The sequence below is a fragment of the Chrysemys picta genome, chromosome 16, assembly GCF_011386835.1.
Source record: "Chrysemys picta bellii isolate R12L10 chromosome 16, ASM1138683v2, whole genome shotgun sequence".
Classification (NCBI taxonomy): Eukaryota; Metazoa; Chordata; order Testudines; family Emydidae; genus Chrysemys; species Chrysemys picta.
The window spans coordinates 2,639,103-2,649,969 of record NC_088806.1 but is presented as its reverse complement, the minus strand read 5'-3'; positions in this window follow the sequence as shown (position 1 = coordinate 2,649,969).

Below are 10,867 nucleotides of genomic sequence, written 5' to 3'. Positions count from 1 at the left end.
TTCTCTCCCTGGCTCTGGAAGGGGAATGGGGCCTGGTGGTTAGAGCAGGGGGGGCTGGGAGCCAGGACTCCTTGGTTCTCTCCCCGGCTCTGGGAGGGGAGTGGGGTCTGGTGGTTAGAGCAGGGGGGGCTGGGAGCCAGGACTCCTGGGTTCTCTCCCCGGCTCTGGGAGGGGAGCGGGGCCTGGTGGTTAGAGCAGGGGGGCTGGGATCCAGGACTCCTGGGTTCTCTCCCCCGATCTGCTGCAAACTCATTGTTTACCCTTGGGCCAGTCCCTCTTTTCTCTCCACCCACCCTCTGCCCCTGGAAATCCACAGCCTGCAAAGCTCCTGCGTCTTCCTCTGGGGTGGGAGAGAAGCTAAAGAGCCCCAGGGGTTGTGCTGGGCTGGCCTGGGGGAGGCCAGTTCCCTCAGAGCGGACAAGCGGGGTGCTGGGCAGACACAGAGCCCCACGAAGCAGCTGAAGTACTGCAGCCCGACAAAGAGAATGGGGGTGTCACCCCCACCCCACTTTTCTTAGCTGGAAAAGAACTCACCCATAAGCTCTTTGGGATGGAACCCAGGAGTCCTGGCTCCCAGCCCCCCCTGCTCTAACCCACCAGCCCTCACTCCCCTCCCAGAGCCAGGGAGAGAACCCAGGAGTCCTGGCTCCCAGCCCCCCCTGCTCTAACCCACCAGCCCTCACTCCCCTCCCAGAGCCGGGAGAGAACCCAGGCGTCCGGGCCCCCTGTCCTGCTGTCTGTGCTCACTGAAGAGGGCCAGGGGGGGCCCACAGACACGCCCCATCCCAGCTTCCTGCCCTAACAATGGACCCCGGGCAGCTGTGTCCTGCCAGGGTCCCTGCACAGCGTCACTGCCTGAGCTCGGAGCTTCCTGCAGAGCGTGGGGGTGGGGATGGGGGGGCAGGAATGGGGGTCTCAATTCGGATCAAGGCTCCCTGGGGTCAAGCCAGAGTCACCCCCCCGAACTGCAAGTGGGGGCAGGGCTGCATTCAGCAACCCCGTGGTGAATTCGGAATCAGACACCAGCCCCCACTCCCCTCCCAGAGCCAGGGAGAGAACCCAGGAGTCCTGGCTCCCAGCCCCCCCGCTCTAACCCACCAGCCCCCACTCCCCTCCCAGAGCCGGGGAGAGAACCCAGGAGTCCTGGCTCCCAGCGCCCCCACTCACCTCCCAGAGCCGGGGAGAGAACCCAGGAGTCCTGGCTCCCAGCCCCCCTGCTCTGACCCACCAGCCCCCGCTCCCCTCATAGAGCCAGGGAGAGAACCCAGGAGTCCTACACCTTTAACACAAAATCAGGCACCTTCGATTATTAATCCAGGTCCCCCCTGCACAGCAGGTGTAGACAATTGCACTCCTTGATCTGTGATGAGGTTCACTTCTGGAGGGGATGGGGACCGGGGGACAGGGGAAAGGCCCTGTGCCCCATTCCCTGCCCCCCTGAGCCAGCCAGTCCCTGCCCTGGGGCTGGATGGGAGCTGGCATCCTCTAGGTAACATTGTGTGTCCTGGCCCCCGTACTGCCCCGCACCCGAGAAGATTTCCCCTGCCTCACCCACAGGCAGCCAAGACACAGCCCCCAACTTCACAGGCCCTCGCAACCCCCAACAGCCCCCCCCCACAGGAGTTGGGGGGGGCTAATGCTGGGGTGCCTCCCCATCCTCCACCCCCCCAGGCTCAGCGGGGCTCCGGTCTCAGCCAGCGGTTCTCTGCTGTGGCCAGAGCCCAGCTGGCCGGATTTCCTTCCTGTGCCTCAGAGCCGGCAAAGGGGGCGGGGTGGGGTGCGGAGATGGGGGTGCCCCCCCAGCTCCTTCCGCAACAGTCATTGAAGCAGGAAACAGGTGCGAAGATGTCATCCCTGCCCCCCCCGCCCGGACAGAAACACACACCCCAGTGAACCCGGAGGGCCGGGGTGAGTCACGGCCCCAAGGCGGCAGCCGGGCCGTGGGCCAGGGGGAGACGGGGGAAGGCCAGGAAGGCAGAGAGGGCAGTCCAGACAGGTCAGAGTGACGGGCCCATCTAGCCCGGTAGCCAGCCTGCTGCCGTGGTCCCTATGCTTTCTCGGACTATGTCAGCCTGGTTACACAGGGACCCCTCGCCCAGCACTGAGATGCAGCCACCTCTGGGGCGGGGCGGCCGGTTACCCAGGGACCCCTCACCCGGCGCTGAGATGCGGCCACCTCTGGGGCGGGGCGGCTGGTTCCCCAGGGACCCCTCGCCCGGCGCTGAGATGCGGCCACCTCTGGGGCAGGGCGGCTGGTTACCCAGGTACCCCTCGCCCGGCGCTGAGATGCGGCCACCTCTGGGGCGGGGCAGCCAGTTACCCAGGGACCCCTCGCCCGGCGCTGAGATGCGGCCACCTCTGGGGCAGGGCGGCTGGTTACCCAGGGACCCCTCGCCCGGCGCTGAGATGCGGCCACCTCTGGGGCGGGGCGGCTGGTTACCCAGGGACCCCTCGCCCGGCGCTGAGATGCGGCCACCTCTGGGGCGGAGCGGCCAGTTACATGGGGACCTCTCACCCAGCTCCAAGACGCACCCACCGTTTGCAGCGGGACAAAACGCAGCTAAACAACCCCACATCGCCCCCCCGCTCCACAAACAACACTCCCTCCCACCCCTCCCCACCACACACAAACAGCCAACACACGGGGCACAATCACGTGCACGCGCGCCCCCCCCCCCCCATCTCCTTCCTCGTGTGTGCCCACGCATGCTGCCCTCCCATGCTCCAGTCCCCCCCCCCCTTCCTCCCAATTTCCTGCATTACTGCATGGCTGGGAGGCGGGGGCAGAAGGAAACAGATCAGCTAGAAACTTCCAGACTCGATGGCCAAGAAAAACCAGAACCACCCCAGACCCCCCGCCCCCACCGGATCCATTTCTCCGGAACACCACCCCACAGCCCATTCTGCGGCCTAGGGCTGCCCCCTAGTGGCAGCAGCTCGCCTCTCATTCCTGGTTCATTCCCAGTTCCTTCTCCCTCATTCCCAGGGAGTGACGGCGGGTGGGGGGGTGGGAGGGGACTCAGTAGCCTTGGATGGTGCCCCAGAGGACGATACAGGATTCAAGCCACGTGGTGGCTCCGTGACTCAGTTTCCCCATCTGCAGAAGGGGGCTGTGACCCGCTGAAGCTCCGCGGGAGACACTTTCTGAGCAGCAGGCTGAGGGCCAAGTGGTCCCTGCACCCCCAGCCCCGGACCCGGGTAGCCCCTCTCGGGCATCTCAGCCGGTCCTGTACTAAGACCCCAGCTTGGCCTGGGTGCTCCGCCTCTGCCGCGTCGGTGCCGAATGAAGCAGGTTTGGTTCCCGAACCGGCCCCCGGCGCCAGCGATCAGTATCTGTTTGCAATTAATGATTCCAACCGGGAACCCTGGTCTCCCGCAGTGCGCCCCCCCAACCCAGCCTGCTACCCCCCAGCCCCTGTCTCCTCACATCACAACCATGGGCCCATCTACCCCGGCGTCAGGCCTGCTGCCAAAATGTCCCGCAGGGAGCTGAGGCAGAAGAGCTGCAACCCAATGCTTTGCTAAAAGGGGTGAATCATTTCCCCCCTCTCTCACACACACACACAGAGATCCTCTCCAGCAGGGGGCACCACACACACACTCACACACACAGAGATCCTCTCCAGCAGGGGGATCACACACACACACACACACACACACACACACACACACACACACACACACCCTCCCTCTCCAGCAGGGGGGAATCACACACACACACACACACACCCTCCCTCTCCAGCAGGGGGGAATCACACACACACACACACATTTTGCAAAGTATCATTGATGAAGGAACTTTCAGCCCAGCTCAAGGGTTGGCTCATGACAGGTGCTCCCCTCATGGCGAGGTCTGGCATAGCAGCTCGGTGCTCCGGCCCTGCAGTGATCTGCCTCCTCCCCGCGACTCCCCCCTCCGGCCACTTCACCTTCACCCCTTCCCCTTCCAGGGGCAACAAAGCCCATCGAAACCAAACGTCCGATTCCTCCGTCCGGTCCGCTGGCTTCTGTCCCGGGCCCCATGCTCTTCACACCCGTCTCTCCCGTTCCCCGGGACTTCAGCCCCCTTCCCAGCGGCAGGTAGGGGGGCCCGGGCCAGCCCGTCCGCTACAGTCGGCTTCCTGCTGTCGCCTCTCCACTGGCCTCCCTGGAAGTCCGGCCTGACCCCCCTCCCCGCTGGCCAGCACTTCGGAGAGGACCCTCCGCGTCTCTCTCCCTCCAGACCGGGGTTTTCCCCCAGGCTGCGCCGCTCCTGGCATCCCCAGAGGCAAAGTGGATGGCGTGTGGGGGAGTCAGGGCCCTGCACTCCCCACTTCCTGCGATTCACCGCGAATCTCAGCCAGCCAGTAACACAGAAGGTTTATTAGACGACAGGAACACAGTCCAACACAGGGCTTGTAGGTACAGACAACAGGACCCCCTCAGTCAGATCCATCTTGGGGGGCAGGGAGCTTAGACCCCAGCCCTGGGGCTCCCTCCATTTCCCCAGCCAGCTGCAAAGTGAAACTCTCCAGCCCCTCCTCTGGCCTTTGTCTCTTTCCTGGGCCAGGAGGCCACCTGATCTCTTTGTTCACCAACACCTTCAGTTGGCACCTTGCCGGGGAGGGGCCCAGGCCATCAGTGGCCAGGAGACAGGGTGTCGGCCATTCTCTGTGCAGACACCATCGCACTGGCCCTCTAGGGCTCTGCAACAATCATCCCCCCTTATCCCACCACCTAGATACTTAAGAACTGCATAGGGGAAACTGAGGCACCCACACAGTATTCAGGGAAAACATTAAGAAACTTCCCACTTCGTCACACAAAGACGCGGGCGTAATGGCCCATGGGGGGCAGGGAAGCGCGTTTCTTCTTCAACAGGGCCTCGTGGCAGGTGATTGGTCACTGCGACCCTTGGTGCCGGCTCCCCGGGGGCTCCATCTCCGGAGCACCCATGGGGAAAAAAAAGAGCGGGTGTCCCAGCTGTTTGGCAGCACCCCAATCAGCTAATTGGGGTCTCGGGGGAGGGAGCGGAGTGGGGGCGGGAAGAGGCGAAGCAAGAGTGGGACCTTGGGGGAGGGGGCGGAGTGAGGGTTGGGGTGTTGGGGGGTTGAGCAAGGGAAGGGGTGGAGAAAAGGAGGGGGTGGAGTGGGGGAGGAGGCGGAGCAAAGGAGGGGGACGTAGCGAGGGAGGGGCCTTGGGGGAGGGGGCGAAGCGAGGGTTGGAGTGAGGGAGGAGGCTCGGGGGAGGGGTGGTGTGGGGGGATGGAGCGGGGAGGGGGACGGAGCAAGGGAGGGGCCTTGGTGGAGGGGGGTCGGAGTGAGGGAGCGGCTTTGGGGGAGGGGGTGGAGAGAGGGTTGGGGTCTTGGGGGTGGATCGAGGGAGGGGGCTCAGGGGATGAGGTGGCATGGGGGTTGGGGTCTTGGGGGGCAGAGCAAGGGAAGGGGTTCGGGGAGGGGGTGGCATGGGGGTTGGGGTCTTGGGGGGCGGAGCAAGGGAGGGGCCTTGGGGGGAGCGGAGTGAGGGTTGGCATGAGGGAGGGGATGGAGCGAGGGAGGGAGCTCGAGGGAGGGGGTGGCATGGGGGTTGGGGTCTTGGGGGCGGAGCGAGGAATAGGGCTCGGGGGAGGGGTGGCATGGGGGGGGCCTCAGGGCAGAGCACCCCTGGGGGGAAGTAAAACTCAGCGCCTATGCCTGACCTACTTGACCGACCGAAAAGGGGATGGCGGGTCAGAGCGGAGAGGTCCCGTGACCTCCGGGTTTGGCTGCCCGATCCCCTCACGATTCAAGGAGGAGGGTGACCCATTGGAAGAGAGCCAGAGATGAGCCGTGCAAAAACCCGGCTTAGGGTGACCCCACCAAGGAGCCCAATCCGTGTAGCGTCGCCAAGAGACGCCCAAGGGGTGACTTGCTCCCTGGGTGCCGCTGTGGGTGCCGCCCCCACAGGGCCGGCTTTAGGCCGATTCAGCCGATTCGGCTGAATTGGGCCCCGCGCCAAGAGGGCCCCGCGCTGCAGCTCTCCACCCCGCCCTCAGCTCACTTCCCCCTCCTCCCCTCCCCTGAACGCTCCGCCCCCTCCCCTGCTTCCCGCGAATCAGAGATTCGCGGGAAGTCTGAAAAGAAGCAGGGGCGGGCCGGCAGCACCAGGTAAGCTGGGGTGGTGAGGGCACGAGAAGGGCTCCGGGGAGGCGCGGCCCGTTCCCGCCGAGCAGGCAGGCCCCAGCAGCTCTGGCCCAGGTTGGCTCCAGCCCAGCCCCCGCGGCACGGCACGGCTCCGGCACGGCCCCCCGCGACGCGGCTCGGGTCGGCTCCGGCACGGCCCAGTCCCCGCGGCTCGGCTCGGGTCGGCTCCGGCCCGGCCTGGTCCCCGTGGCTCGGGTTGGTCGGCTCCGGCCCGGCCCGGTCCCCGCGGCGCGGCTCCGGGTCGGACCCAAGCCCGGCAACCCTGGCTGAAGCGCGGCTCGATTCCTGGGGGCAGGGCTTGCTGCAAGCCCCGCCCCCAGGAATCGGGCCCCGCTCTTGCTAAAGCCGGCCCTGCGCCCCCAGACCGATTGCCCCCAGCACCGCCTGACCTGGCCGATGGCCCGTCAAGGGTCATCAGTGGGACAACGCACCCATGGAAAGGAGCCTGGAGAGCCACCTGATGGATCCACCAACGTGGCTGGCCCTTTTGGGGTCAGAAGAACATATTTGTAAAATGAGAAGAGGTTTTAAGTAACTTCTCACTGCACTGGACCTAGGTGCTGACTGGGAGCCAGAGAACTCGAGTGCAATAAAGGGGGCTGTGGGATTTCTTTTTTTTGGCTTCTCGATAACCAGCATCGGGGACCAGGAGCACAGTCTGTGCCTGGTTGCGGAGTCTAACTTCAGTGTTAACCACCAGTTTGGGGGAGCATCTGATCTCCCTTTTGCAGCCTGCCCGGACCTTGGCATTTCCCCGGGCCACACGAGCCAGGAGAAATACCCCAGGATTAGAAAACCCGGTTTACGGCGATCCGATCCAGGAGCCTGATCCATGTAGTGTCACAAAGAGACGGCCAAGGGGTGACTGGATCCCTGTCTATAGATCTAACGTAGACAATATTTTTACTTCAAGGTCCCAGAGACACAGACAAGGTTTTCATCTCGAGGCCAAAAGATCAACAACATCAAGACACTTGATAGAATTAGAATTTAAGGGTTGGAAGGGACCTCAGGAGGTATCTAGTCCAACCCCCTGCTCAAAGCAGGACCAATCCCCAGACATATTTTTGCCCCAAATCCCTAAATGGCCCCCTCAAGGATTGAACTCACAACCCTGGGTTTAGCAGGCCAATGCTTGATCACGGCCCTGGATAGGCCAGGCTAGCAGAGGAAGGTCTAACATCATCCAACGGCTGGAAGATGAAGCTAGACCAATTCAGATGGGAAAGAACGTGCAATTTTTTTAAGAGTAATTAACGATGACCTCTGGTTAAAAAAAAATTGGATGCCTGATTGCCTGTCTGAACCTGTCTAGCTTCAATATCCGGCCCTTGGCTTTTGTTAGATGGAAGAGTCTAAATCAAATCTCCGTTCCCCCCTGTAGACCGGGTCAAATCAGCCCTTCACCTTCTCTCTGTGAAGCTAAACCCATCTCTCAATCAAAGCCACATTTTCAAATCTTTGAATCGTTCCAGTAGCTCTTCTCTGAACCCTCCCCGGTTTATCACCAACGTCAGACGCGCCGGTGGCCACCCTCCTGGCTGGTCTACCGGCACAAGTTCTTTGTCTCCTGGGCCTCTCGGACCAGTTAAACCGGTCTATGCAAACGTCCCCAGACTCGTTGGGTGCCTTGGGGATTTGCGTTAATTACTTCTCCGGTGTTTCTCCCTTCTGCTCTGAGTACAGGAAACACAACCCGTAGCTCACGAAGAGTCTCAGACGATTTATAAAGTCGATACAATCGGCGTGGAGTATTCCATCGTTCTCCAAAGCGTCACATCTACCACACCTGACTTTCACTTCACAGATTTCAGAGTAACAGCCGTGTTAGTCTGTATCCGCAAAAAGAAGAACAGGAGTACTTGTGGCACCTTAGAGACTAACAAATTCATTAGAGCATAAGCTTTCGTGGACTACAGCCCACTTCTTCGGATGCATATAGAATGGAACATATATTGAGGAGATATATATACACACATACAGAGAGCATAAACAGGTGGGAGTTGTCTTACCAACTCTGAGAGGCCAATTAATTAAGAGAAAAAAAAAACTTTTGAAGTGGTAATCAAGCTAGCCCAGTACAGACAGCCTGCACATCTCGTTCACCTGCACATCTACCAATGTGATATATGCCATCATGTGCCAGCAATGCCCCTCTGCCATGTACATTGGCCAAACCGGACAGTCTCTACGCAAAAGAATTAATGGACACAAATCTGACATCAGGAATCAAAATACTCAAAAACCAGTGGGAGAACACTTTAACCTGTCTGGTCATTCAGTGACAGACCTGCGGGTGGCTATCTTACAACAGAAAAACTTCAAAAACAGACTCCAAAGAGAGACTGCTGAGCTGGAATTGATATGCAAACTAGACACAATCAACTCAGGATTGAATAAGGACTGGGAATGGCTGAGCCATTACAAACATTGAATCTATCTCCCCTTGTAAGTATTCTCACACTTCTTAACTGTCTGTACTGGGCTAGCTTGATTACCACTTCAAAAGTTTTTTTTTTCTCTTAATTAATTGGCCTCTCAGAGTTGGTAAGACAACTCCCACCTGTTTATGCTCTCTGTATGTGTGTATATATATCTCCTCAATATATGTTCCATTCTATATGCATCCGAAGAAGTGGGCTGTAGTCCACGAAAGCTTATGCTCTAATAAATTTGTTAGTCTCTAAGGTGCCACAAGTACTCCTGTTCTTCTTTTCACTTCACAGAAGTGACCAGCTATTAAGAACGGCCGGACTCGGTCAGACCAAAGGTCCGTCTAGCCCAGGGTCCTGTCTTCCGACACCGGCCAATGCCAGGTGTCCCAGAGGGAATGAACAGAACAGGGAATCAAGTGATCCATCCCCTGTCACCCATTCCCAGCTTCTAGCAAACAGAGGCTAGGGACACCATCCCTGCCCAGCCTGGCTAATGGCCATTGATGTCCTCCATGAACTTCTCTAGTTCTTTTTTGAACCCTGTTCTCATCTTGGCCTTCACAACATCCTCAGGTGAGGCGTTCCCTAGGTTGACTGTGCGTTGTGTGATGAGCTACTTCCTTGTGTTTGTTTTAAACCTGCTGCCTATTCATTTCATTGGGTGACCCCTAGTTCTTGTGTTATGAGGAGTAAATAACACATCCTTATTTACTTTCTCCACACCCGTCATGATTTTATAAACCTCTGTCTATCCCCCCTTCGCCATCTCTTTTCCAAGCTGAAAAGTCCCAGTCTGATTAATCTCTCCTCACACGGCAGCCGTTCCAGACCCCGAATCATTTTTGTTGCCCTTTTCTGAACCTTTTCCAATCCCAATCGATCTTTTTGGAGACGGGGCGGCCACATCTGCACACGGCATTCAAGACGTGAGCATCCCATCGATTGATAGGGCGGCAACAGGATATTTTCTGTCTGATTCGCTCTCCCTCTCTGGACACTGGAGGTGTTTGAGAACAGGTGGGACAAACAGCTGCTAGGGAGGGGAGATGAACTTCCACTAGAGGGGATCATGAGGTCCCCGATGCTTCCTCTGTGCAGCCCCATAGCTCCCCAAATGCCCCCTCTGTGCAGCCCCATAGCTCCCCAAATGTCCCCTCTGTGCAGCCTCATAACCCCCCAGATGTCACCTCTGTGCAGCCCCATAGCCACCCATGTCCCCCTCTGTGCAGCCCCATAGCTCCCCAAATGTCTCCCTCTGTGCAGCCCCATAGCTCCCCAAATGCCCCCTCTGTGCAGCCCCATAGCTCCCCAAATGTCCCCCTCTGTGCAGCCCCATAGCTCCCCAAATGTCCCCTCTGTGCAGCCCCATAGCTCCCCAAATGCCCCCTCTGTGCAGCCCCCTAGCCCCCCAATGTCCCCTCTGTGCAGCCCCATAGCACCCAATGTCCCCTCTGTGCAATCCCATAACCCCCCCGATGTCCCCTCTGTGCAGCCCCATAGTCCCCCGATGTCCCCTCTGTGCAGCCCCATAACCCCCCAGATGTCACCTCTGTGCAGCCCCATAGCCACCCATGTCCCCCTCTGTGCAGCCCCATAGCTCCCCAAATGTCCCCCTCTGTGCAGCCCCATAGCTCCCCAAATGCCCCCTCTGTGCAGCCCCATAGCTCCCCAAATGCCCCCTCTGTGCAGCCCCATAGCTCCCCAAATGTCCCCCTCTGTGCAGCTCCATAACCCCCCCGATGTCCCCTCTATGCAGCCCCATAGCCACCCATGTCCCCCTCTGTGCAGCCCCATAGCTCCCCAAATGTCCCCCTCTGTGCAGCCCCATAGCTCCCCAAATGCCCCCTCTGTGCAGCCCCATAGCTCCCCAAATGTCCCCCTCTGTGCAGCCCCATAGCTCCCCAAATGTCCCCTCTGTGCAGCCCCATAGCTCCCCAAATGCCCCCTCTGTGCAGCCCCCTAGCCCCCCAATGTCCCCTCTGTGCAGCCCCATAGCACCCAATGTCCCCTCTGTGCAATCCCATAACCCCCCCGATGTCCCCTCTGTGCAGCCCCATAGTCCCCCGATGTCCCCTCTGTGCAGCCCCATAACCCCCCAGATGTCACCTCTGTGCAGCCCCATAGCCACCCATGTCCCCCTCTGTGCAGCCCCATAGCTCCCCAAATGTCCCCCTCTGTGCAGCCCCATAGCTCCCCAAATGCCCCCTCTGTGCAGCCCCATAGCTCCCCAAATGCCCCCTCTGTGCAGCCCCATAGCTCCCAAATGTCCCC